The 26,698-nt window shown below is 39.4% G+C and overlaps 1 long non-coding RNA gene across 1 annotated transcript in view; it reads left to right on the top strand.

The window, feature by feature from the left end:
- Nucleotides 1-25,912, top strand: part of LOC120440474 — a 35,484-nt gene extending 9,572 nt beyond the window's left edge. Inside the window, exon 4 of the long non-coding RNA XR_005613274.1 lies at nucleotides 25,538-25,912. This is a non-coding gene — a long non-coding RNA (uncharacterized LOC120440474). The remainder of the gene's footprint in view (nucleotides 1-25,537) is intronic.
- Nucleotides 25,913-26,698: the final 786 nt, after the last annotated feature.

The following is a 26,698-nucleotide window of genomic DNA, read 5'->3' as shown; positions in this document are numbered from 1 at the left end:
ACGTCCTCTGATGTGTCGTTGTGATCTTGGGTAGCTTTATTAAGGAAAACTCTTCACTACACAGTAAAGCTCTGAGCTGCTATAATTTCTTCAGTGAAATCATCGAGAACAAAGTGATCAGGATGGATCCAAAAATATCGGAGCTGTGGCCACTATAAAATTTTCACCAAAGGGCCAAAGATCAGTGTTTTGGTTTTTTACAGTTTTCAGATTTTCTGCTTACCAATTATCACCAGAATAAAACTTACTAAACTAATATTCTGGTGTATAAAAAATATCTAATAATAAGATCAATCTTAATAATATAGCTCATAATGCTGAACCTATGAATTACTAGCCACACACACCACCAACAACCACAACAGTCAGTCAGCACAGACTTTAAGGCGGCGAGGCGGGATTGCGGATGCCGTGCAGGTGCGACACCGCAGACCGCGCCACGCACCAGTTTAATGTCTGACAATATTTTCATCGACCGGCCTTTAAGGTGTCACGGATAAATACAACAAAATAAAATGATACAACCGAGACAAAAACTGTGGTATTTTGTAAATATAATAATAAACATGAATTCACTGTGTAATTGTGTAACTTTATTAGCAGCGTCCTCCTGAAATGCGCCAACAACATTGAGAGTAACAGCCTCCTCTCTGCCCCTTAACGCTCTCTGGTCGCTATGGTAACGGGTAAATATTTCTTTCAAAATAAGACACACAGCTACAACACAGGAAAAAACTGAGTTAACGATAAAAACCCTGAAAACCATAAATTTCACACCCGAGCCTCAACTTTTGCGGCCCGGTACCAAACGACTCCGGTCCGTGGCCCGGGGGTTGGGGACCACTGATCTAGGGTTTACCCCGTTGGGAAAGGTTCCAGCCATCCCACGACGATAAGGATAAACGGAAGAGAATGGGTGGATGGATGGAAGACATAACAATGTTAATTTAATTATATGTTAAAATTCTTCATAGAAATTCCTTTTGGTTTTCCTTTTTTACAAATGCTATTAAAAATCCAGATTCAAACAGGAGTGTAAAATGTAACCTTTTGCAACCATCCAGTGTGGTTTCAAACAGGCTACATGTCAATGACAGTGACAGTTTTAAGTTGTTGGACACTGTGACCAGCGGTAAGGAGAGCTAGTCTTTCCCACCAAAACAAACCCCAACACATTTAATCTTAACCTAAAGTGAGTCTGTTTATACAGTGACTAGCTAAGTTAGCATTAGCAAACTAACTTGATGTCCAATAATGTTGACAGCACTGAGAACAAACACATATTACAAGTTGGATAACTTACCTTATTGTTCTTGAAAAGAGAAAAATAACTGAATGTCTGTAAATGATTATTTTCCATTTTAATGTGTGCAGACAGTCCACACCTTAGCCCGATGCAGGGATCAGGCTATGGTGTGGAGAAAGAAGCTGCATTTTTCACATTTACTCTCTGAGCAAACCGACCCAAGCTTGCATCCTGTGCATTGGATGACTGTGTTAATAGTGATTTAAATGTATAATAAGCTAAAAAACCATCAGGCAAAGGCAAAATGAATTTATCTGTATACCACTACATTTCATACACATTGGAGGAAAGTTGTTGCTGGGATAGGCTCCAGCCCCCCACCTGTGACCCTGATACGGAAAAGCGGAAGAGAATGGATGGAGGAAATTCAGAGTTGTTAAAAAAAGAAGATCACTGCATACCTACTGCAGAGTAAATTGTGCATCGTGTTGTTGTGATGATATCTTTTTCTGGCACATATTCTGGCTGCTGAACACATGCACACAAACACAACGATGCCCCATACTGCGCTGCCCTATATTTGCAGTTTAAAAATGTTTAAATAAAATACACCGATTACGTGTACAATAGAAAAACTCCAGTGTCTGTTGACTGGAGTGTAAACACTTGTGGTTACAGTGGTGGACTGCGACTACATTTCCAAAGACGTAACAGAATCGCTTTTCTCCACTATAAATTATACTAGTACTTTTAATTAAGGACAGATTATGATGGTGGATTAATCAAGAGAAATGCCACATAATATACAAAGTGTGTGCAGCGGTGTTGATATGTTGATGTTTGGGTGGGAGCTGCAGATGAAAAGATTTGCCCCATAATTGAACACAGGTCCAGCCCTGCCGCTGGGGAGTGACGACAGGTGACTGTCAGGGTGATAAGAAGTAACAAGTGATAAAATAAATAGAAATACACCGATGGCGCAGATTGCAGAGACAGAAGCACCATTCATGTTCTCAGTGGTTTATGTTCACTTGTGTTTCTTGCTGAGCACACCATCTGGATGGCAGAGAATAACAGTTACACCTGCCCAGTACCTGGCATACTTTCCAAACATCTGGCACAGTGTGGATTCTTTCACACTCTTCACTGGAACAAAACAGACAGTCAGTGAAATCTGACCTCATGCTTTCTTTTAATACAATCTTATCTTTAAATATAATCTTATCTAAAGTTTCTGTTTTTGTGTGTTTGTTTTTCTTTGTATTGCAGTGTCTAAATTGGCCTCCTCACAAAAATTCTTTGTCCGACCAATGATTAACTAACCTTTATTGTTTCCAATACAATACGACACAATAAACAAAAACATCTTTCTCCACTATTTATCAATTTAGCGAGATAAATTAGATCAGATTAAAACATCTAAAACATACCATTTGTGCTTCCTGTCTGCACTCTACATGGACATCTTCACCTTTCTGCGCTCCTTCCTGGCTGAAGAACTGGAAAATAATATTCCTTCTATAGTTAAATAAATACCTACTACTATTTTCACACAACTCCTTTAGGAAAATGAATAATAAAAGGCTTCACATAAAACTATATTATGAAAAGTAAAAAGAATGACTCTGCAGAAAAATGTTACAGTGTTAAATTGATTAATATCACTGCTGCATATGTTTAAGTTAAGCTCATTTTTAATACTCTATACTCTGTTTAATGTCCACTATCACATTCTATAAATCATATGTTTGCAGTGGCTGAAAGTACTGCTGAGCCTGCACCTGCTCAGCTTGTCTGTTTTATTATAGACCAGACACGTCAGAGCTGCTGTCCCCTCTCCAAGGTCATCAAAGTTTTCTTTGCCAGTGTACTGAAGGAGTTATTAACTACTTTATCTCTGCATCACACATGTTAACCCTGAGGAAACTCATCTATTATGATGCGAAATTACCGAGGCTCATTCCCTTGCTAATGCTAGCTGTCTTTTCATACAAAGCACAGGTTGTAACTGATCTCAGAACTGCACAAGGTGAGCCTGCGGCAGCTTGCACTCTGCGGCCGACCAGCAGTTTATCCACAATGCACATGTCCAAACCACGAGAAACACGCTGCTGGCCTCTCAGCTTGCTCAGCTCCAGTCAGAGTTGATGGGAGACGGAAACACTCTCAAAACTTGGAGAGCTGCAGTTTTCTATGAGATTGAAATGAACGCAGTTTACACAATAGTTGACTGCAACCACAAGATGGCAGTAATGTAAAGGATGGATGCACATGTGACCTTGCTGTCTGAGATGAACGGAGAGAAAACGCTTTACTTTGGCACTGCTTGCCTTGCTTGTCCAGAAGGAACGCCGCTGCCATATCCAATCAACAAGATGAACCAAGAGGCTGCACCGAGACAAAAAATCAGAAACACAGATTGTTTTCAACTGTGGATCATTCTAAGCTAATCTAGTAGAGATCAAAGATAAAACTGTGTTGGAAAGAAGACCAATAGGTAGGGCTGCACGATTAATCGTTAGAAAATCGCGATCTCGATTCATACTTATGTGCGATCTCATTTCCAAATGACAACGATTTTAAAAAAAAAAAAAAAAAAAAAAAAAGACGACAACGATTGTACCGCATTTTGATCCGGGACGTAATCTGCATGAAAACAAGCGCTCCCTCTTCCTGCTCAACAAATGACAAGGGCGGAGCCTTATACCACGTGATACAGAAGCTGTGCCGTGATGCTCAAATTGGCAGGGAAAAAACAACGGAGAACACGTCAGGGATGACGAGAAAGTGACAGGAGAAAATCCGTCCCGGTCAACCACCCAAACATCAATAACAGGAACCTTATACAGCGCTTCCCTGTACACGTCGAACTCCCGCAGGCACAAAGAAATTACGGAGGCTGTTACTTATCACCTGACCAAAGATATATCAACACTGTGCAAAACGAGGGATTTAGGAAAATGATCAACAGCCTAGACAAACGCTACACAGTGCCGTCCTGCAACTATTTTTCTGTTGTTGCACTACCTGCTCTATACACGCAGTGTCGAGCAACGGTGGAGACGGAATTTCAAGCAGTACAACATTTTGCAGCAACCACAAAATGTGAGGCATTTATTGTTTTTATGTTTATTTATTGTTTTTATGTTCAGTCTCAACTGTTACGAAGTTGATGTGCAGTTAATAAGTGCAATAAATATTTATATTGGAAAAGAAAATCGTGAGAGAATCGTGATCTCAATTCTAAGCAAAAAAATCGTGATTCTCATTTTATGCAAAATCGTGCAGCCCTACCAATAGGTCTCCATTAGCTGCTGCAATTTGTCAGTTGTCAGTTAGCGGGGTTCCAAATGTTAAAAATGTTCATACCAATAAAGGTGTAGACTTTAATATTTATAGCAGATAATCTATCAATATTTAACTTTAATTTGTGAAAGAAAAGAAATTTTGAAAGAAGTGACCAGGCTTCAGCACTCCTGGTGCAGAACCTTTAATAGGTAAAACTCAAGTAAACAAAGTGGAAAATCCCAGTGTTCATCTCACAGAGATCACTGTATTACTACAGAGTCGAACAAACAGTGTAATGACTGTATAAAAATCCTCAATGACGTGTTTTCTCAATCTAATGAAAGTCAAATTAGACCTCGCTCCCATCTCGTCAGTGCTGTAACTGCAAGCAAGACGGAACACAACTGTGCTATAAATGCGCCGGGTAATTGGTGCACCATTTTGTCATCGTATGAATTATTCATTTTTGGTTGTTGCTTCTCCATGTTGTAGTTACCTCGTCTAAAACGGTCCAAGGAGAGATTTGTCACTTTGCCTGCTGTCAGATGAGAATATATTAAAGTGAGGTTTGTGGATCGTTTCTGAGATAAATGCCATATTTATAATGCCCTAGGAGAGATGATGGCAGCTGATAATTTGCCTTCTTGATATCTGCCCCTATATGCTGACTTTGACTACGGTTTGCTCGGAGATAGATGTATTTAAAAAAAGGGTAAAAGTCTACCAGCGGAGCATGGGTGATTGTAAATGAATAATGGAGGTGAAATTCCACTGTGACAGGAGGATATATTGTTTAGGATCTGAACAAAGCAGGCGAGATGCATTTAGTGACTCCAAAAAAAAAAGAAAGAAAAAAAATCCAAAGAAAGCAATGAGACATTTATTAAGTCATTTGTGCTTTCATTTGTCACCGCTGTCTCACAGACGTGGACTTCTTGTTCACCTAAAGGGCACGAGAGTTGAATTTGTGGTGACTAATGAACTGTAATAAAGCTGAAGTTTGGTGAGAAGTAAGAACTTGTGTTATCTTGTGCTGTGCTAAATTTAATTCATTAAAGTGGCAGGGGCATCTATTTTCAGATGAGGGTGTTGTTTTCCTTCCAGCAGAGCTTTGCTGCTATGTGAGAATTTCATAACCTTTAGATGGAACCTTATGGCTTTGATTCTTTCAGAAATGCCAAAGTGAGACTCACTGACCTGTTTGTTTTTGACAGTGCTCTGGTCAGATGCCCTTTTGTGTCCACTCATGGCTAATGACAGAGTGTCAACTTTAAAACCTGGCTTAGCTTTTTTTTTCTTTATAATCTGGCATTTAACCTATCACACTGACGGACCAGAATCTTTTTCTGCCCTCTTCACTCTGACTAATACATATACATATATATATATATATATACGCACGCACGCGCGCACACACACACACACACACACACATTAAGAAAAAAAAACAAAAAACCCTTTCACCCCTGCGGACGCTCTGCCCTTCAAGCTCGGGTCCTCGGCTAGAGGCCTGGGAGTGTGAGGGTGTTCCTAGGACTGCACTCTTCTGGACAGAGATCTCGGATGTTGTTCCTGGGATCTGCTGGAGCTACTTGCCTAGCTTGCGGTCACTGCACCGAGTGCTTCTCCTATTCATGTAACCTCTTTCACCGGGGTTACATGAATAGTAGCATTCTGACAGTGCCCTATTTTCGCCTCTTGTCCACCGATGCTGTCTTGTTCTCATCAGGGTGTCCTGGTTCGTCAACACTTGATGCGAATCTTGTTTATCCGGGTGATGTCCTAGCCAGTATAGCTTCATATTTATGTCTCTCACTCATGTCTAAGGTAAGCTTGGTTAGCATGGGGGGTCTAACCTATGACCCTTACTGGATACAGACGCCCCAGTCAGAATCCAACCTATGACTCCCGTCTTCCAAGTACCGACGGACAAGCAGAAGACGGCCGCAGTGAAAGATGTAGCGATACCAAATGAAAGCAACATCAGGAAGAAGGAACACAAGAAGCTTGAGAAGTACCAAGGGCTCTGAGAAGAGCTCGAGAAGATGTGGTAACAGTGGTCCCAGTCAGCGGTTGGAGCCGAGGTGACCCCCAAGCTAGTCGAGTGGCTCGAGCAGAACTATTAGTTTCAGGGTCATGTCGACTTTCACAATAAAGAAACTTTTTGTCTTTAAATAAACAGCTGAATCACATCACATGATTATTTACCAACTTGCTTCACATGCAAGTAATACCAATCAGTATAACCAGCTTAATTAAATGTATGTGTATTTTATCCCCATTATTCCTCTGTAATAATTATCTGTTTATATGCAGAAATGCCATAAAGCTGCATTTCCTCTCATAGCATCAAGGTAGAATCTCCTGTTTGCAGATAACCTGCTGTTGCAGAATTCAGTGGAAAATTCGGTTTCTCGATAAGCTAAACTCCTACAATGATGTAGCCGCTGTGATCTCAGTTAGTGGCCGGTGTCAGTCTTTTAAAAGTGGCCAAGATTTTAACATTTCACTCATTTCTTTCTCAAGCACCAGTTAAATTTCCTAGACCCACTGAGGAAATGAAGATAACTGAGCTTCTGCAGTTTCGTTGCACATAGACGAGTTTGACTTTTCTTATTTGTTATGAGCAGTTTGTATCTATCAACCTTCCTGTGAGGGGACATGTTCCCAAAGCTGATAATGAATTAAAATCACTCTGTGCTGATGATTATGACATGCTTGTTTATTTGTCGGGTTTTCCTCTGGGATGATTTACAGTGGCAGTGTTCAAAATGGCTGCTCGCATAAATCATATTAGTGAAATGAAACCTCATTACTATAAACAGTCACATCTCAGACTGATAAGAGTGAAGACTAGGTGAGCTATTACGTGGCATGGGATACTTTTCCTTTCAGTTACAGGGAGGTGTGGAGGTGTGTGGGAGTCATGCTCAGCTGTTTTTTTTCTGTGTGTGTTTTAACTATATCTCCTGTGTATCTCATGTTTCCTGATCCGAGCGATTCTCGGTGCAAAAAAGCTACATTTTGAGCTACAGTTCCTCTTAAGGGGCTGAAGGAAAGTAGCAGTAGCTTTTCTTTTTGCTGATGTGGAACGGGCCTCGTTGGCTTGCCTCCTACAACATTAATTAACACTACCGCTCATGATGGATGACCTCAGCTTTAGCTACCTAGCTCCCATTCATCACAACACGTAGGAGGATGGGACTCTGAATCTTTTATTTCACTCTTTTCTTTGTTCCCACAACACAAGCAAAGTCACGCTGTGTTATTTTCCCCTCGTAATCACAACGTAAAGATGATCTTCTGTCAGAATTTCAACAAATAAGGTAGCTGCTTAACATTTATGGGGTGTATCATGAGACATTTGATCTATTACCAGCTATAAATCTTCTTCAGTAATAAATGCTGTGAAGTTCATACTTTTAAAACTTGTTTTTTTTTCCACTGTTGAAGAATTATCTCTGACAAGTCTGGCATGAAGAATAATGTAACATGAAATTATTATTTTTTTTTTAAAACAACTGTGGGAACACTTTGGATAGGTTCCTCCTTTTAAAGAGTGTAAGTAATCACTTTATTAATGTTTAATTAATCATTATTGCTAATGTATCTTTATGTAAGTCAACTTTTAACCGGGTCACGACTCATGTCGGATTTTTATAACCATAATAAAGCCACCTAACATGAATTAAAGAACATCACTTAGGTGTGATTTTAGTTATATTTATATGTACAATGACCACTAAGTGAGAAAATTAGAAGCAGAGAAGGTCTTTTACTTTTTTGAGTGCTGCTGCCCTCTGAAGCCTCGCTGCTCGCTCACAGCAGTGAGAGAGAAAAAGAACTGAAAATGGAATTGTTTAATGAATTATCAGAATAGTTAAAGCAGTGAATACATTTATGGTCAATTCATTTTTAGATTATTTTAATTACCTACATCGGTTAACTGTGCAAGTTTGTGCAAAGCCCAGCACCTCGTCGTCTCAGCATAAACTGATCATTTGCCAGGAATGGACACGTTAGTAAAGTTTAGTTTTCATTTGCTTGACTGAGCTTTGAATACAGCTCATGCACTTTGTACAAAATGCCCAAACTTAGACAAAGCTATGACAGCAGTCCTAACACTTCTATAGAAAGCATATCATTTCAGATATGACACCAGATTTCCCTTCGATAACGGCACGAGTGAGCCGTCAGTGAGTTTTGTTTTTAATTTAATGACTTAAAGGTATTCCTGAAACAACAAATTAAACCGAGTACATGTAAAAGACAGCATTAAATCGTTACATTACAAAACGTGCATCCCTCTCCTGCCTACATTGTTCACACTTCAGTGAGGACAGATTGTGCACAAGTTCCAGATCCATGAGTGGGTAAGCAGACTACTCTCGAACACTCCATAACCAACCGACTGTGTGTCATTTTTAACCTGTAAAGTTTCAAACACCATCTGCAGCGTTCTCTGAAAATAAGCACGACACGGTGAAATTGCATGCGCCTTGGATTCAGCAGCACAGACACCACGCTGAGCGGAATGTCAGTTACTTCGGTCCCTGACTGACATCCTGGCACCGACTTTCAGAGAGGCTCTGCAGGAAGTGTGTTTTTAAATGGTTCTCATGATGCAAACAACTTACAGATAGCTTCCATAAACAAGTGCTCTCACATCGGTTTGCATTTGTCTTCATGTTTTTGTTGAAGATCAACTTGAGAATGTGTGTTTAATTCAGTGGTTCCCAAACTTTTTTTTGCCAGGCCCCCCTTTTTTACAAGAAAAATGTTCGCGCCCCCCCCCCCCCGGCACAAACACATCCTCCAAACACACACACACATATTTTGTTTACAAACTCCATTGCGGTTTATTTCACACCTCAAACATTTAGTAAACGATTAAGCAAATACAAGTAAACGGCAATAAATTACAGGTAGTAATAAAATAAACTACTAACTCTTTTACGTTGTTTTTTTTCCTGTGTAATAGTATTCAACATTGCTATCAATACATTTTTCAAAAAATGTCTCTCTGTGCAAAATGGGTTTAAACACATAAACAGCTGTGGGATACTGTTTGTCCGTGATTTGAACCGGGGAACAAATTACGGCAGGATCAGCCTGATATTATTTGTATCCCACTGTAACTTTACTGCATAAAGAGCTAACATGTCCAAAATGTCAGGAGTAGTTAGTTATTACAAGAAGTGTTTGTGAACTAAAAATCAAGAATGTGGGATACTGTTTGTCCGTGATTTGGAGAGCCCAGCGCTGCTCCCGACGCAGGGAAACTAATTTTGCAGGGGAGACCTACCTCGGCACTTGTGCAGGTGAAGCCAAAGGGAAGATATGCTTCACCATATTTTCCTGTCTTTGACTTGGAAGGAAGTTGGTTTGGAAACATATTTGGCGATGCTTCATCTCCTGCTTTGCGTTTATGTGGGAGCCCCGTCAAAAACCTGTCCACAGTGTCCAAGCGCTCTTTTTTTCTTTTTTTTTTCTTTTCATACCGCGCCCCCCCTGCAATGGCTCTGAGCCCCCCCACACTTTGGGAACCTCTGGTTTAATTCATCATGCTTGAAATAACATATTACTTTGCAAAATAGGCTAAATCACCTTTATCACAATAACTGTTTATTATTAAAGTGGTAGTGAACAGCTGCGTGTGCTGGACTGCAATAAGCTGTGAAGCATTCATTCTAAAGACATTTCTTTTGTTTCATTGTGAAAAATGCCGATGTCACGACAATTTAAATATTTATTCACGTCCTTCGTAACTACTGCTTGATTGCCAAACTGTCAAACAATCAGGATTTATGTGGTTGCTGTATAGCTATATTCATTTTCTTATTTCATTGTTGAGAACATTTCCCTTTTCTCTCATTCTCTGTAATTGCTGCAAATCAGAAATGAAAAATTAGCTTGTAAACATTCACATAAACGTGCTGTGGGGTCATGATGACTGAGCTTAACAAAGAATGACTCAGCAGTGAAGACATTCACATTGTGGATATAACATTAGATATATTCTTGACTAAATTAAGAATGCAAACTGCACCAACATTTACATTTTAATACATTTAGAATGAATTTGCTAAATTTCATCGTGTACGTTTTTACTACTCGTTTCCATCTTTGGCCTCCAAAATATTTGGGCAAATATAGATCATGTAATTTATTATGACATGGATATATATCCGGGCAGCACGGTGGCACGGTGGTTAGCACTGTTGCCGCACAGCAAGAAGGTCCTGAGTTCAATTCCACCATCAGGCCGGGGTCTTTCTGTGTGGAGTTTGCATGTTCTCCCCGTGTTTGCGTGGGTTCCCTCCGGGTACTCCGGCTTCCTCCCACCGTCCAAAGACATGCAGCTTGTGGGGATAGGTTAACTGGATAATCCAAATTGTCACTAGGTGTGAATGTGCGAGTGAGTGTGAATGGTTGTCTGTCCTTGTGTGTTGGCCCTGCGACAGACTGGCGACCTGTCCAGGGTGTACCCCGCCTCTCGCCCTATGACAGCTGGGATAGGCTCCAGCGCCCCCCGCAACCCTGAAAAGGATAAGCAGAAGCGAATGGATGGATGGATGGATGGATATATATATGCTTTACTATTCTGGAAGTAAAGCCGTAAGTAATCCTTTGTCTTCAGCTCTACAGCTGTAAGCAGTGGAAGTAATTAAGTAAGTGGAAACCATTAGGTACTGACAAGCTTAAGACTGTCAAATGAATATATCAAAAAATGATTCTCTTTCATTCACTGCACACACACTAATTTAAAGATAGGAAAAATATAATGTGTAGTTTATTCCTTTTTATCCGTTTTATTGGTTGTTTGTTTGCCTTTAATTACCTTTTCAATTTCTAACTTGCAACAGTTTTACTAACTTTGTCTTTGTGAGACAATTGCTGACGCGTATGACATGAACAACATGTTTATATAAGGCATCTTTAATTCTAATACCACTAATAATGTCATAAAAATAAATTAGTTGGGGTCTAAAGGAGTCTCTTTCAGAGTGCTGGGCTGCTGCCATGGTTCAATGACAGCTGACCCCCAGGAAAATGAAGATGGTTCTTTTAATCATAACGCTTGGATGACACCTCTAATGATTACCTGTTACTTCTGCCAGTGAGAGATAGATTGAGCTGGCTCCAGAGATGCTTAAGGTGTATCATTCTGGAATTTGTGTTTCAAGTTACGATGGCATATGTGGTTCCAAGAAGCCAAAGGGTGGACGTATGCAATCTGTATCCAGCTTCTGAGGTAGAACAGACTTCTTTAGAAGAGGTGAGAGCCCAGTAGGGCCTTAGGAATGCTGAATTATTTAAAGCATCCATGCAAAAAGATGTTCAGGATGTTCTTTCCTTATCTTAGTTGTTATACATAAAAAATGTCAAATTCCAAATGATGCACTTATGAAAGGATCCCTACTTAAAAACATGAAACTGGCACTACCTCTCTGTAAAGTGCTCCAATAGAAAAAGGCAGCATTCAAAATAAGAGTATTTACATTTTATCATAAAAAGTTATTGTAATGGATATGTTGGTGAATTTCATTTTGCTGTATTTCCGATTTCTTGACCCGTTGTGCTACACCTCTGTGTTACAGTAGAGTACAGTATAGCCAAAAATAAACCCAAACTGCTTCCCGCAGTGTGCAAATGAATTATTAAGTGTTTGAGTTCAAGTATTAATGAAAGTAAAAACAGAACCACCTGATATGTTTGCTTACTCGCTGTTTGATAAACTCCACAGTTTCGCATTCATCAACTTTACGCCAAGTTAAAATCAACCAGAATGATCCTTCAGAGCAGAATCTTTTCATATAATGACGACTGAAAGGTACATCCGGAAATTTCAGCATCAACTCCTCCCATGTTCCTGCTGCAGTTACGTACTCCCTGGAAGCCCTGTGCCACAATTTCAACCTAAACCCTAAATTTAGATTGAATACATTATGTCCACATTATGGGTCAGTCTGTTATGATGAAGAGTGAGGTGAGGTGAAAGTGAAATGTTGATTCCTACTTGGCCACAAGCTGTGGATGGTGCCCCCAAGAGTGAGACTGAAGCTCCACATAGTGGAAATGAGCTTTCGATTTGATGGGTGTTTGTGCGTAACCGTTCTCAGATGTGCTCGGCCTGCACTGCTTGTGGTGAACGCTGAGAAAAGTAGTATCAGCATGGGAGTCAAACACTCATCGTGGTGGGGATCTTTATGGTAAGCAAATACTTTAACATACATGACTTTTACAGAAAGGCAAGTAAAGACAATTTACTTAAAGATAATGGCCACAAAGGCAGTAATGTAAAGGATGGATGCAAACGGGTGAGGAGTTTACGACAGCGTTGTCTGGGATTAAAGGAGAGAGACTGTTTTTAGAAGTGACAAAGCAAACACTGCATAGATGGCGTAAAAGGAGAAAAATCTATGCATACTTGGACCATCATTCCATAGGGGGTGTGGCTTATGACATAAACTGTCACATACAATCCCGTTTTGGGATCCCCTCCCAAGTGAATAACCTCTATAAGGCTATAATATAAGGTTATAATTCCTAGAGTATTTAAAAGTAGAATGGGAGGCAGAGCCTTCAGTTTTCAGGCCCCTCTTCTGTGGAACCAGCTTCCAGTTTGGATTCGGGAGACAGACACTATCTCTACTTTCAAGATTAGGCTTCAAACTTTCCTTTTTGCTAAAGCATATAGTTAGGGCTGGACCAGGTGACCCTGAATCCTCCCTTAGTTATGCTGCAATCTCTGTATCTCACTGTACAACTGTATAGTGACAATAAAGGCATTCTATTCTATTCAATAGGTGTAGGTAGGCTGCTAGGGGATTCCCATGATGCACTGGGTGTTTCTTCTTCACTCACTATGTGTTAATAGACCTCTCTGCATCGAATCATCCTTGTTATTAATCTCTGTCTCTCTTCCACAGCATGTCTTTATCCTGTCTTCCTTCTCTCACCCCAACCAATCACAGCAGATGGCCCCGCCTCCCTGAGCCTGGTTCTGCCGGAGGTTTCTTCCTGTTAAAAGGGAGTTTTTCCTTCCCACTGTCGCCAAAGTGCTTGTTCATAGGGGGTCATATGATTGTTGGGTTTTTCTCTGTATGTATTATTGTAGGGTCTACCTTACAATATAAAGAACCTTGAGGCGACTGTTGTTGTGATTTGGCGCTGTGTAAATAAAATTGAATTGAATAGAATTATAAGTCACCTGATAGGATGAATGTCTCACAGTGGTTTCAGCCGAAACCTCTGATGATAAAGACCTTTTTTTGTGATGAGGCACATGATTAATAGTGTTTCAACGACTGTCTTAAGGAGTTACCCAAACTTGGCTATAAATAATTGGTAATCTTGACCATTTGGATTTTGAACTAAACAACCCTCTGAAACATCCAGTCACCTTCTTGCCAAGCTCCTTAGTTTATGGCAGTGAATCACTTAAAAGAACCTTAGAAAAATGTGTTCATTGTATCGGCCCTGTCTGTGTTGCAAAGAGATTTTTCTTCCTATTTTTTTTTCATTCATTTCTTTTGAAAATTGAAAGAGAGCAAAGTTACAGAGGTTTCATTAGAGACATAGCTAAGTGGTTTGCAATTGGGCTCCATCTGTGGAAGCTGAACATTTCTGAAGTATTGAACAGCAGAAATTAGGCTTTCTTGTCAGAGATCATTTTTCCAAAACCAAAAATTAAGAAAGGTGAGAGCAGCACTGTACGATAGGCTGCTGTGGTGCATAATGCATCTGTCAGTAAACAAGGATACTCACAGGGGCAGTGAGGTTCAACAGGTTAAATACATATCAAGAAACCATCTCATGCATATCATATAAAAGGGCACATTTGTAATGTTTTTAATACAACAGCCAATGATGTCACAATGATGCAGACGTCAGCACGTTGCAATAAAAACATAAAAAATCATTAATATCTCTCTTATCTTCAGAGGGAGCAGCGCTCTCCGAGTGCTCTGTTTTTCTTTGTTTTTTCGTTTTTCTTAATAACAAAGACTTTCAAGTCAGTGACACAATACACAGACGACTGAACGGCCAGTACCAGACTGCAAAGAGTGCAGCTGTCTGTGCTGCATGCTGTGCAGAAAGCCCAAGATTCAGTTTGTTCTGTAAACGGTTTACGTCAGGCAGCATGGATCCTGTTATGTCACATTTTGACCCTGCTCACCACTTTGAGAAAAAGTGTCTGTTGTACCATGAAATGATTTTCTGTTTTTCTATCGAACATATTTGACCCACTGAAACCTCGTTGAGCTTAATGCGGTCTAGGAAGTCAGAGATACCAGGACAGCAGCAGTGCAGCTCCCAGCGGATGCTGTTAAGACGCTATGAAAAGAGAAATTGCATCAATAAGGAGTGGAGGGATATGATAGCAAGTAACTGTATATGATTTTGGTCACTAAAATGAAAAATTATAAACGCAGTATAATAAATGTTTGACGGGCAACAATTCATTTCATCAGTGTCAAACACTGCAAATCCATCTGATGGAAATATGATTATTGTGAATGAACCTTTCCCAGCACATCATCGACTCCATGTGCCGACTACACCAATGTTCATTTAGCCTGCAGGAAGCATGTTAGGCACGTCATGATGATCATACCAGTTTGTCAAGTATTCATATTAAAATAATTTATTCATAATCATTTCTACGACACGATCACAGTTTCAGAGTTCAGGCCTGTAGTGAGCCCCCCTTTGACTTTCCCGTGGTTGATGGGTTTGTTGCTCTGAGGTCATCACATTTGTTCTTTGCTTCAGTCTGTGATGCATTCTGAATCCTTTTACCAAAACTTCCCACTATGTTCCAACTTTAACCACCAAAAACAGTTTTAACCACATGAAGGGCTCTTGAAGATGAATGAAATAAATAATTTATTTATTATTATAATTATATTATTATTGTAGCCTTTACCTTTACCTTACAATATAACAAAAGTCCAGCCTTTATATTTTATGTTGTATTTTTTTTTGTCATTAAATCAATTGATACAATTGTATCAATCAATTCTTTGCCGATCGATACAGCAAAGAACAACAACAACAACAAAAAAGACAAACACTTCTGGACAAGATAATAAACTGATGATTGCTAATTAGCTGTATTAAAAATAAAAAAAATGTAATGGTGTAGTAAAACCCAAATTAATTATCTGTATTTTTGTAGTTGTAAGAAGAAGACATTTTATGAGAGCAGTAGTTCCTTATATTTGACTAAAAACTCACATCCACATGAAGGATATTTGGAAAGTTGAAGACGGGCTGGATTTCCAGTTGCTCGGTTAATCTGAAAGCTAGTTTTGAAATAAAAAAAATCCTTCTTTGAAGTGCAATTTAAACATGAATTCACAAAATCATTTTTACAAGGGGCTGAAGTGAGCAAGATGGGATGCAATTTTGCCAAAATGTTTTTGTAAGAGAAAGCTTTTGTGAAGAGATGTGGGAAATGTGGTTAATACAGCAAAACAAAAAGCAGGGATAGATTAAAGAACAATAAAATAAAAAAAGGTATGGAAGGTTTTACTTGTCTGCAAAAGCACCCACTCCCAGTTTCCTGCTTGAGAATAGTGATTATGCCTCAAGGGCCAAAGCTTAAATTCCTGCAGAAAACATGTTACATTTTTTTTTTTTTTAAAGCTAAATCCATTGATGTCACTGGGAAATGGCATAATGTTCAAGACATGGATTTAGACCATACTAAAATAAATAAAATCTCTCTGAGATCTTTATTGTTTAATCCATATTCAAAAAGCTTGGCCCTTATTTATCAATTGTATTCATTTCATAGTTTCACTGTCTGCTGTTGTTAAATGAAAACTTGCTGCTAATCAGGCAGCGTGAAGTCAGGCTGTTCTTTGGTACCAAGGGGCTGCAACACATGAGCAGCAGGGAGCGGTGTTCCTGTACCTACTAACATCCTGGTAAACAGCCTATACAGTGTTTTTAGCCCACATGTCACCATGTGTCCTCTGTGTGTCAGCAGGGTTTCTCATTTATTTATATATTTTTTTGCCTGTGTTTTTGTCACCCCCGCCTTACCTGGGCAGGTAGTAGGGTCCATGTAAGTGCTGGTGAGAAGGCATAAGGTTAACTAGAGGGAGAAAGGGGTGTGGTAGCTTTCTGTGAGGGTGAATTCTGATTGGTACTTTTTCCCCACTTTGGGGGAAACGCACCTGGATTTATTTAATTGGTTATCAATTAGTCTTTTAACCAAATATTTACTGGAAAATGATGTTAATCATGGAGCTCCCAGTACATTCATAATTGTAGTGAAAGCGAACAAGAAGAAGAAACTACCAACCCCACCACTTGATATCGTGAACACATCAGGCACTATGTTCATATCATCCTGCTGTTGTAGTTCCTTCTTCACCCTTCTCTGATGTTCAAGAAACTGGCCCCTGTAGAGTCTTCCGTTACTAAGGTTACTTCCAGGTGAGTTTCTAAGGCTTTTATCTGAAACTTTTTGTGATGTTTTAGTGTGAATTAATAAAAAATAAAATAAACTATTTGGAAAAGTCCATGAACTGCTTGACTCAGCTGACACTCTACATCTAATATCGTTGGTGGCCCCTCAGTTAAAATGAGTTCAATAACGGTTGGGTAATTTAGTAAAGCGAGCTGCTTAACAGCTCAGATGTGAGTGGAATCATGACATAACTGAAGTAATGTTCTCTTATAAGCTAACTATGTCTGCAGTTTGTGCAGGAGTGACAAAGTGAGAAAAGAAGGAAATGGGAGAGCAGCAAATATCTTTACCACCACAACCTAATGCTCCTTACAGACCAGCAGGAGAGCAGCCACAGAGCATGAGGACAAAGAATTTACATAACAAGAAGTGGAGATTAATATAATTCTCAGTCAAAAAACATTCTTAAATATTCTTTACTTTGTGTTCTTAACACTTTACAGCTGGGATATCTGCTAAACTCTCAGCTTTGATTGGGAGAAAGTAGAAGTAGCTATAATTACTTTTATTGCAATTTCCCATAAAGTAACAGACAAAAACCAGTCTGTGTGTTTTGAATGCTTTTTGACATTTTCTCTGCACAGCATCAGTGTATCAGTGCTCATAGTTTAAACGTTACCACTGTGTGGCTGGCTGCTCAGGTTCATTAATTTTGGCAAGTCAGCAGAGCAGTTGCATAGTGTTGTTTATCCTATCAGCAGAGTTGTCCCATTTCATCAACGCGGAAACCTGACTTTCTCATGGCATAGTTAGACTTCATGTTATACACCCCTGGAAATGGGACACCTGAGTTCAAAGATTAGGAGGTGTGGCCCAATATGTTTGTCCATATAGTGTATATATGAAACCAACAGGAAGTTAATCTTAAATTCAACTGTATCCCTGTTTTTTCAACAATCATGTAGGAAAATTACACATACTTACAATCAGTGTTGGTCAAGTTACTTGAAAAAAGTAGTTACTAATTACTGATTGCTTCTCCAAGAAAAGTAATCCCATTACTTTACTGATTAGTTATTTTCAAAAGTAATTAGTTACTTTTTAAAAACATGAATAAATAAAGCAGTAGACTGTCACAGTCTGGCTGAGGCAGACTGTATGGAGTGAGGAGTGGACCCAAAATGCAGACACGAATGACCATGAAGCAAAACTTGATATAAACAAAAAGGGAGCTTTTTATTGAGGGCTGGCAAAAAACTACAAACAAAGAGGGCAAGGGCAAAACTGAAACCTAAACTGGGTGAACTAAAGCACTATATGAAAGACCCTAACATGAACACAGATAATCTTGGACATGAATACCTGAGACGTAAAAACACAGAAACCTAGGAGCATGGCACGGAAAACAACAGACGACCTGACAAAGACTGAATGACTAAATACACACAGGAGGCTAATGAGGGAAGTGGGAACACATGGGAAAACAGCTGAAACAAATGAACATAACGACGTCACAGGGGAAGTGTAAAACTAAACACAGTGAACACAGGACCTCTTCAAAATAAAACAGGAAACATAATGAAACGCAAACATGACAACAAGAACTTGACAACGAAAGACATGCAGACATGAAACACATAAAGGATAAAGGAGATTTAACACAGGGGTTGAAAACACAAAGGGAATCTAATAAACAAATGAACTTAGCTAACCTAAAGAACTTAAACATAAACATCAACATCCAAATAAACTAAAACTTAAAACGCTGGGTCAACAGACCCAGGAACGTGACATAGACCTGCCAGCCCAATTAAATTATATGCAACAGTCTCTGACTTGAAGAAATCCTTTACCATTTAAACCTATTTCCTGCAAAATCCAGCATATAAAATAAAATCATGTTTTGTGTTTACACTCACTCTTTCAAATAGATGCAAGTAAAACAGCAGAAAATAAGTAAAATCAAAGATTCAGCAGCACTGAGTCCTGTCACTCTTAAATCTATTGTCACCTGTTTAGCAGGAGTGGGGCGGGTGGAGGTTTGCCCAGTGCCACAGAGGTCATTTCAGTGGGGGGATCCGGGGGTTTCTCTGGGAATGTCACATTCCCGTGGCAGCGTGCTCGGTCCTTGCTCAGATTTGAAATTTAATTTTTCACAGTAGAAAGAAGTTTTCTTCCCACGCGAGTGTACAGCAGACGCTAATGTTTTTGTCCCTTTTACGGAGTCAGTACTTCCATGCTTTAAACGCTGCACGGTCGTACTCTCTCCTGCACTCTATCCATTGTTGATCTGCACACGTCTGTTGCCACGGACGTCGCACACACTTACATCATTGTCATGAGACACTCTCACAAGCAAAATCACGGTTTAGTAACGCAGTAACGCAGCGTGCTTACAGGAAAGTAACAGTAATCTAATTACTTTTTTGCAATAGTAATCCCTAAAATTACTCATTACTTGAAAAAAGTAATTGGATTACCGCTTTACTGCCCATCTCTGCTTACAATATATACTATACATACTATACATGTACCATAGGTTTTTCTGATGCTCTTTGCTAAGTGTTTTCTTTTTTTAATTGGCTTTTAAGGGAAAAAATAATTAGACGGGTGGAATCACAAAAATATAAAATGAAAACTAACATGCAAAACTGTTTATTAAAAACAATAAGTGCACGAAATATGTAGCAAAACCATGAAACTAATGAAGAATGAACCAAAAGGAAATAACATGGCAGACAGCCAGGACAGCAGTAAATATAGTTTGGGAACACTGGACCAGGTGAGGCAGAGAAGTCAGCTGACAAAGGGAAACTGAGAATGGAGAGCAGGGGGCCGTTGCAACAGCGAATGAGGGTGACTGAAAGCAATGACCAGGAATGAAAACACAATCCTAAAGAGTAATGTGTTAAATTATGTGAAGGAGAAAACCATAACTTCACCCGAAGCAGCCAGCAATCGAGGTAAAAATCCATTTTTGCCAAGGAAAAGTAATTAAGTTGCACTAGGTTCAGATTATGGACGTGTTAGCTCGATGAAGTGATGATAAGGTGCAGCGTGGGTTCTGGAGGTGAGTGGGCCGAGGCAGTATGGAGCCTCATTGTTTAATCCTCCTCCGTAAAAAGAGATCTGGTTTCCCTCAAAACCAGATTAGTTTAAGACAAATCTGACTCGTGACTACTTTGTATATAAAACTTTGCAGGGATGTGGAGCAGGAGAGTACAGCATCAGCTGACTGCATGGCCAATAAAGAGAATATTGGATGAATGAACACAGGGAATGTTATTGTCACAGTAATTGTTTGAGAACAAGGAAGGAGAAACAAGGAAATGAGATGCGCACTTTGCATCTAATATGCATTTGAGTGCCTGGGGAAGGAACATTTTCATTCAGCTTGCAAATGGTCTTTTAATGTTTAAGACTGGTTTGAAATCCTTCAAGGAATCCAAATAGTTTTGGTAAATGGGGTATGCACCCCGTCTCCCTTTTTTTTTCCTTTCATTTTTTTGTAATAATAATATAATTTATATTTGTACAGCGCATTTCAAGGAAGTCAAGAATGCTTTACAAAAGAGTAAAAATAAACAAGGTTGAAGAGGTGAGTTTTGAGAAGTTTCTGAAAAGGGTCCGTTGATGGGGCATTGCAAAGCTCAAATGGGAGAGTTCCAGAGGGTGGGGGCTACACTGAAGGCTCTGTCCCCAAAGGTATGAAGGTTGGAGCAGGGGAAGGAAAGCAGGTCCCTGGCTGAGGACCGTAGCATTCAAGACTGTACATGTGCAGCAGGTCAGACTGAGGGCCCAGAGCACTGAAGGATTTGTGAGTGAGAAAAAGGGTCTTGTAAGTAATATGTGACTTGACTGGGAGCCAGTGGAGGTTTATGAAGGTGGGGGTGATGCATATATATTTTTTCAGTTCTAATATTAATTCCCAGTTCTTTTGTGGACATGTAGTGCTAGAGGTACATGGGTGTAAGCCAGTTTCAGGGACCACCTGACTGATCCTACAAGTCTTCCTCAAAAGTGTGAGTTTTTCTGCCTCTTAAAGGTTCGCGCTAGAGGAACCCAAAATTCAGTTCTAACCCTCACTGTATATTGTACCCAGACTCAGACTAGCAGCCACATTAAATACAATGACAGGGCCAAAACAAAAAGAATACGCAAAATTTAAATCATTAGTTTTAACACTGATTGTCTTTATTGCCATTTTGCAGCTTGTGCAACCTGTTCCCATTTTAGGTTTATGGTCCTTGACATAAATCGAAAACTCAGGTGTAATCATCATCGAGGCTGTGCCTACAGTTACCACCTGCTAGTGGAGTAAAAGACCCAAACCAGAATCACCCTGCTCAGTGCTATATGGTTACCAGATACTGCTGATTGATGTCATAAATTAATTGTCAGTAATTACTAAACCAAAACATTGCGGAGACTAGAGTCAGGTAATATGGTGCGCTGCAGAGATAATTAGAAATACCCAAGGAGTAAAAGTCAGTCTTTATTAGTTCATTCGGGAACACTCGTCGCAAAGTTAAAACTGTTATCAGGAAAAACAAGCCATTACCATTATGCAAAAAAGTTGTACTTCCAATAAGAAACTTATTTGATTCAGAGTTGAACATCATACGACAACATATGATGTTTGCAGAAAATATTGTTATACAAAAATGCATGGCAAAATTATGTGCATGTGCAAAATATCCACTAATTTAAGTTGAAATCAGAGACATTGCATCAGATATTGACTTGCATGTAGTTCAGAACTTGATTTATAGCCTCCCAGTGGTGGCTGTAAACATATGACAGAGCTATCTACTGGTGATCCAGAAAGATGCTTTTTCTATACAAAAACACAAAGCTTATATATTACAGCAGCAGTGGGTGTCGATGCTGTGTTTGTCACAAGCAGCGAATAGACTAAAGCTCATGCAGGGATATTTCAAAATTTTGGCGCCTAATACCAAAACTTCCTTCATGGTTCAATAACTAACTACAGCGGGCATTAACCAGCTGTTCTGTTAGTACAATGGAGGACACAAACGTGTCCGTTATTGTGAACATATTTATTTAGAGATGTACTTTTAAGGGGAGAAAATAATGAAACAATGCTCATTGCCTGAGCTTCCGCTTTTAAAGTGCTTCGGCTAATGGTTTGTAACTGTAAATTGATATTAAATGCACTTGTATGAACATAAAACCCGTAAATCTGCCAGTCAAAAAACTGCATAGAAATGCTAACTGACCCAGGTCTGATAGAAGTGATTAAATGATAAAGAACTCTCCTTATGTTGTGCTGATGGAGGTATTAGGCCTGGGGGAAGAAGCAAGGAGACCTCAGCAACTTCAATTAGATGCAGACTCACAATCTGCTACCTTCTAAGCTCATTTACACATCTCCAATCCCATCTCTCATCACCTGTGGCTGCTTTTTAATAGAATGAAATAGAATATGGCTCCCAGTATTCACATAACTGCGTGGTTGCAGCACCAGTCCAGTGCTTCTCATCAAACTGGTTAACAAGGTTAAAAGGATGTACAGCAGCCCTGTTTTCAATTTACCTTCTCAAACAACTAAATGCAATCTTGAAGTAAAACATAGTTGCTTGATGTGTTATAATTGGGTTTCAAATTAACTTATCGCCACAATTTATTGTCTTACTTTGTAATAAGGTCAGTTTCAACCAACCCACAGTTTTCTCAATGCTAATACAAATGCAAATGGAAAAGTCTGATAATTCAAAGGTTCTCAAAAATCCCATCCCTGGAATTTTATCCAGTCTCCTGAATGATGGTCCAGAATTTGTCTTGTGTCATCACTGCTCCATAAGGATTGTTTTTACCTTTCTTATGACATCATAGTGGAAGTGACTTCATAGTGTTGGCTCATTTGCCCAACAATTCGAAGATCCATTGTTTCATTATCCTTTGGAGTTGCATCAGAAAAGGTGTAAAAATCTGCAAAAACCAATATTTAGAGCTTCCCAGGTGGTGAAGAGCTACCCCTGTTCAATCATAGGTGAGGGTAGGTACATGGGTAGACTACTAGATCAACAGCTTTGCAAGTACAAGTAAAATAGGTGCAGGCTCTGAAATGTGTAAGAAGGTAAAAAGCAGCTCTTTGGAGGAGGTTTCCTTTTTTGTACAAAGTGATCTGAACCTTAGTGACAAAATAATATCAGTAGATGGGAATACAATCATATTTTTTTTCCTTCTTTTTCTTCACATTAATTAAGTGAAGAAATTAGCTTAATTAATTAATTAAGAAGAAGTTAGACTACAGTTAGACTAACGATGACTCACAATAATTTCTACTGAGAGCTCCGGTAGAGTTTCTTAGTGTACAGGCTGTGATCAGCTGACTTGCTGCTCTTTGTGGATGTATACAACTGAATTCAACCAGATGTGAGCAGATGTTTCTTGAGTTGTCCTGGCTGATTTCATCCTCTACACTGACACTACACTGTTTATGCTGTCTGTTTTCTACATGGTATAAAGTTGGTATGAAGGTGGAATTCAGTGAATGAATCTCTGCTACACTTGATGTAAGCTAGCCATGACCATGAAACCACAGCCACTGTGCACCAGTCACACTGTTATTTACTTTAAACCCCTCACAGTGTAGCAACCTAACCTGTTCATCCTGCTCTAACCTGCAGAGGATTTTTATGCAGCATAAATACCACAGTTAGTCTGCCTCAGTTTGATTAGCAGCAGGTTTCACAAAATGAAAAAACATAATGTCACATATACAGACCCAATATGTGATTTAAAAACATGAGGACTTACATGTAAGCTTTAAATGTGCATCCTCCCCTTTAACTCTAAGCTCTCTTCTTCCCCTCGTGTCTTTCTTATATTTCTCCATCTCTGAGTGAAGCCTCTCCTTCTTTTCTCTCCCTGTGAAATAAGCAGCTGGACCTTTAGCTGCAACACACTGTGTGACAAACTGCACACAAACAGTTTGTGTGCTTGCTGATGTTTGTTGAGCTGATAGGAACATTTAGTTTGAAACTACCTGAAACTCATAAAACCTCATTCCTTTCATGCTCGCTCCTCTTCAGTCGGGCGAGCTAGATCATGAAGTACCGCAACCAGAACTTGCAAACACCTGCCCACCCACTCTAACTCCCAAGTATAAACGCTACAGGTGATTCCTGAACCCTATGAACAAGCACTCTGTATGGACAAAAAGGAGATGGGACAAAAAACATTCTGTGGAAGAGAGCCAGAGATTAATAATAACTAATGATTAAAGGCAGAGAGGTGTATAAACACATGGTGAGTGAAGAAGAAACACCCGGCAGCCTACGTCTATTGCAGCATAACTAAGGGAGGATTCAGGGTCACCTGGTCCAGCCCTAACTATATGCTTCATCAAAAAGGAAAGTTTGAAGCCTAATCTTGAAAGTAGAGATAGTGTCTGTCTCCTGAATCCAAACTGGAAGCTGGTTCCACAGAAGAGGGGCCTGAAAACTGAAGGCTCTGCCTCCCATTCTACTTTTAAATACTCTAGGAACAACAAGTAGGCCTGCAGTGTGAGAGCGAAGTGCTCTAATAGGGTGATATGGTACTACAAGGTCATTAAGATAAGATGGGGCCTGATTATTTAAGAGCAGCATTTTACATTTGATCCTGGTTTTAAAAGAGAGTCAAAGAAGAGAAGTATGGGCAAAATCTGCTCTCTCTTTCTAGTCCCTGTCAGTACGATCACTGCAGCATTTTGGATCATTTGAAGGCTTTTCAGGGAGTTTTTAGGACAGTCAGCGTTTATTTAGTAGTTGAAGAAGTAATTATTTCTCCGGGATGCAGAATACCTACAATTAAACTTTGCAGCTATTACAATGATGTGATATGATCTTAATCCTGGAGTGGGAAAAAAAACCCTTTATTTTCTTGAACTCACAAAAAGCCGATGTCAGAAGAGTTTGACAACTATCAGGCTACGAGTATATCGCCCGTCACCTGAGACAGTCAGTGTTTATACCTCAGTGGTGGTTTTCATACTCAGCTCTGACTCATGGTGAAACCTCAATGATGTACAACTGGTTCCCCTGAAAGATAATTACTCCAAGTCCCATAGTGTAGGACAATCACTCTGGCTCAAAGTCTTTTTATTCTGCCTACTGTGAAAGCAGCCAGGCTTCATCACCTTGAAAGTGCAAAATAAATACAAAGATGTTACCCACTTGTCTTCAAACTAAAAGCAAAAGGTCCTGCTTCTTGTGTGCGATCAGTGCTTTGATGGAAAAGATGAGAGGCGGGATGTCTGTGTGCATTTTAATGCATCCCAAATGCTGTTCTTCTTCATTTTGCAGCATGGATGCAAATTAAGCACCTAAGCTGACACATCTAAATACAACTGTTTATATTTGCATGCATATATAGTGTGTGAACATTTTATGACAGAAAGTGTGGCACGCTCCTATGGGAGATGCTGAGAGGTAATGGCTCATGGCCAGCAAATTTACAAGGAAAATGTAACCGACTACACCAGCATGTCAAGTAATTAATCCTTTGTTTTTATGATGTTGTAATGTAAATGTTTTTATTTCTTTCTTGCTTTGCTTTTTCTTTTAAAGATGCCAAACGCAGAGCATATGGAAGCCTTCCCATACTAATCCAGTCTTCAGAAGCTAACAGGGAGCAGTAAGAAGGAGCTGAATCAACATTTGGTTGCATTATTTTGTCAATGAATTTTAAATAAGATGCTGAACTTCAGAAGAAGCTCTGTTTTTGATGTCTTAATTTCACTGTTGTGCTCTGCTGGCCTTATTCATTTTTACCCAGTGAACAATAACCAGATATGTGAGACATTACATTTTCGATATGATAATAAGATCCTTTATATGATTTCTGACAAGCCAGCCGTGGTTATATTAAGACTTTTATAACAATATCTCTGTGATAAAAGATACAAAGCCTCTGCTGAATTAAATATCTTTGACTGATATGAGCGAATTATGCATTTCTGATGTCTGGGCCATTTTTTGCAACTTCCATCATTCTTTAATATCCCTTGAAAATCTAAAAATAATAATAATAAAAAACATTTCTGAGATGCATTATCAACAAATTCAGCTGCTCCACAAACTAGTTTGGATAGGCTTTGTTAAGCTGCCCACTCCACCGATGATGTGTGTTTGTGTGAAGCGGCTGCACAAACAGATGGAGCCAATGATATGCGGATGAACTCTTATTTTGAGCATATGAAGTCTGGGGCAGTACCACAGATGTATTGAACAGGAAGCCACAGCTTTATTATTCTCAAGACAAGTATTCCGTGGAATCTCTGAACTCGCACCACCTGTTTTCAGTCCTTTGAAATGTACACGTCTTTTTTTTTCCACTGAATGCTGAAAGCAGCGACTCGATTTCTCTATCTTTATTCATGAGTGTGCAACCACAGGCACCGGTTACTTGACAGACCTCGTTTATAAAGCATAATCGAGACCAAGCTATGCATAACATAAAAGTAATTTTCATTATTTTTTTTTATTACAAGTGTGAATTTTAGTCATGTATATTTGCAGAAGGTAGACAGAGTCATGAGTACTCTATATGTAAAAATATATGTATGTAAATATGTATTTAGCTTGTCCATCAAATCCCCCCCAAAATCACTCTGTTCATGTGGACGTTTTTAGTCGGGGAAAATGAACGAAACTATCACCACCGATCAAACACGATTTCATGTGTCAGTCTAGAAGAAATGCACAATGTAGAGACTGAAAGGATCAGTT

The sequence above is a fragment of the Oreochromis aureus genome, linkage group 6 (genome assembly GCF_013358895.1).
Source record: "Oreochromis aureus strain Israel breed Guangdong linkage group 6, ZZ_aureus, whole genome shotgun sequence".
NCBI lineage: Eukaryota > Metazoa > Chordata > Actinopteri > Cichliformes > Cichlidae > Oreochromis > Oreochromis aureus.
This window is presented reverse-complemented; position numbering and strand designations above follow the sequence as displayed.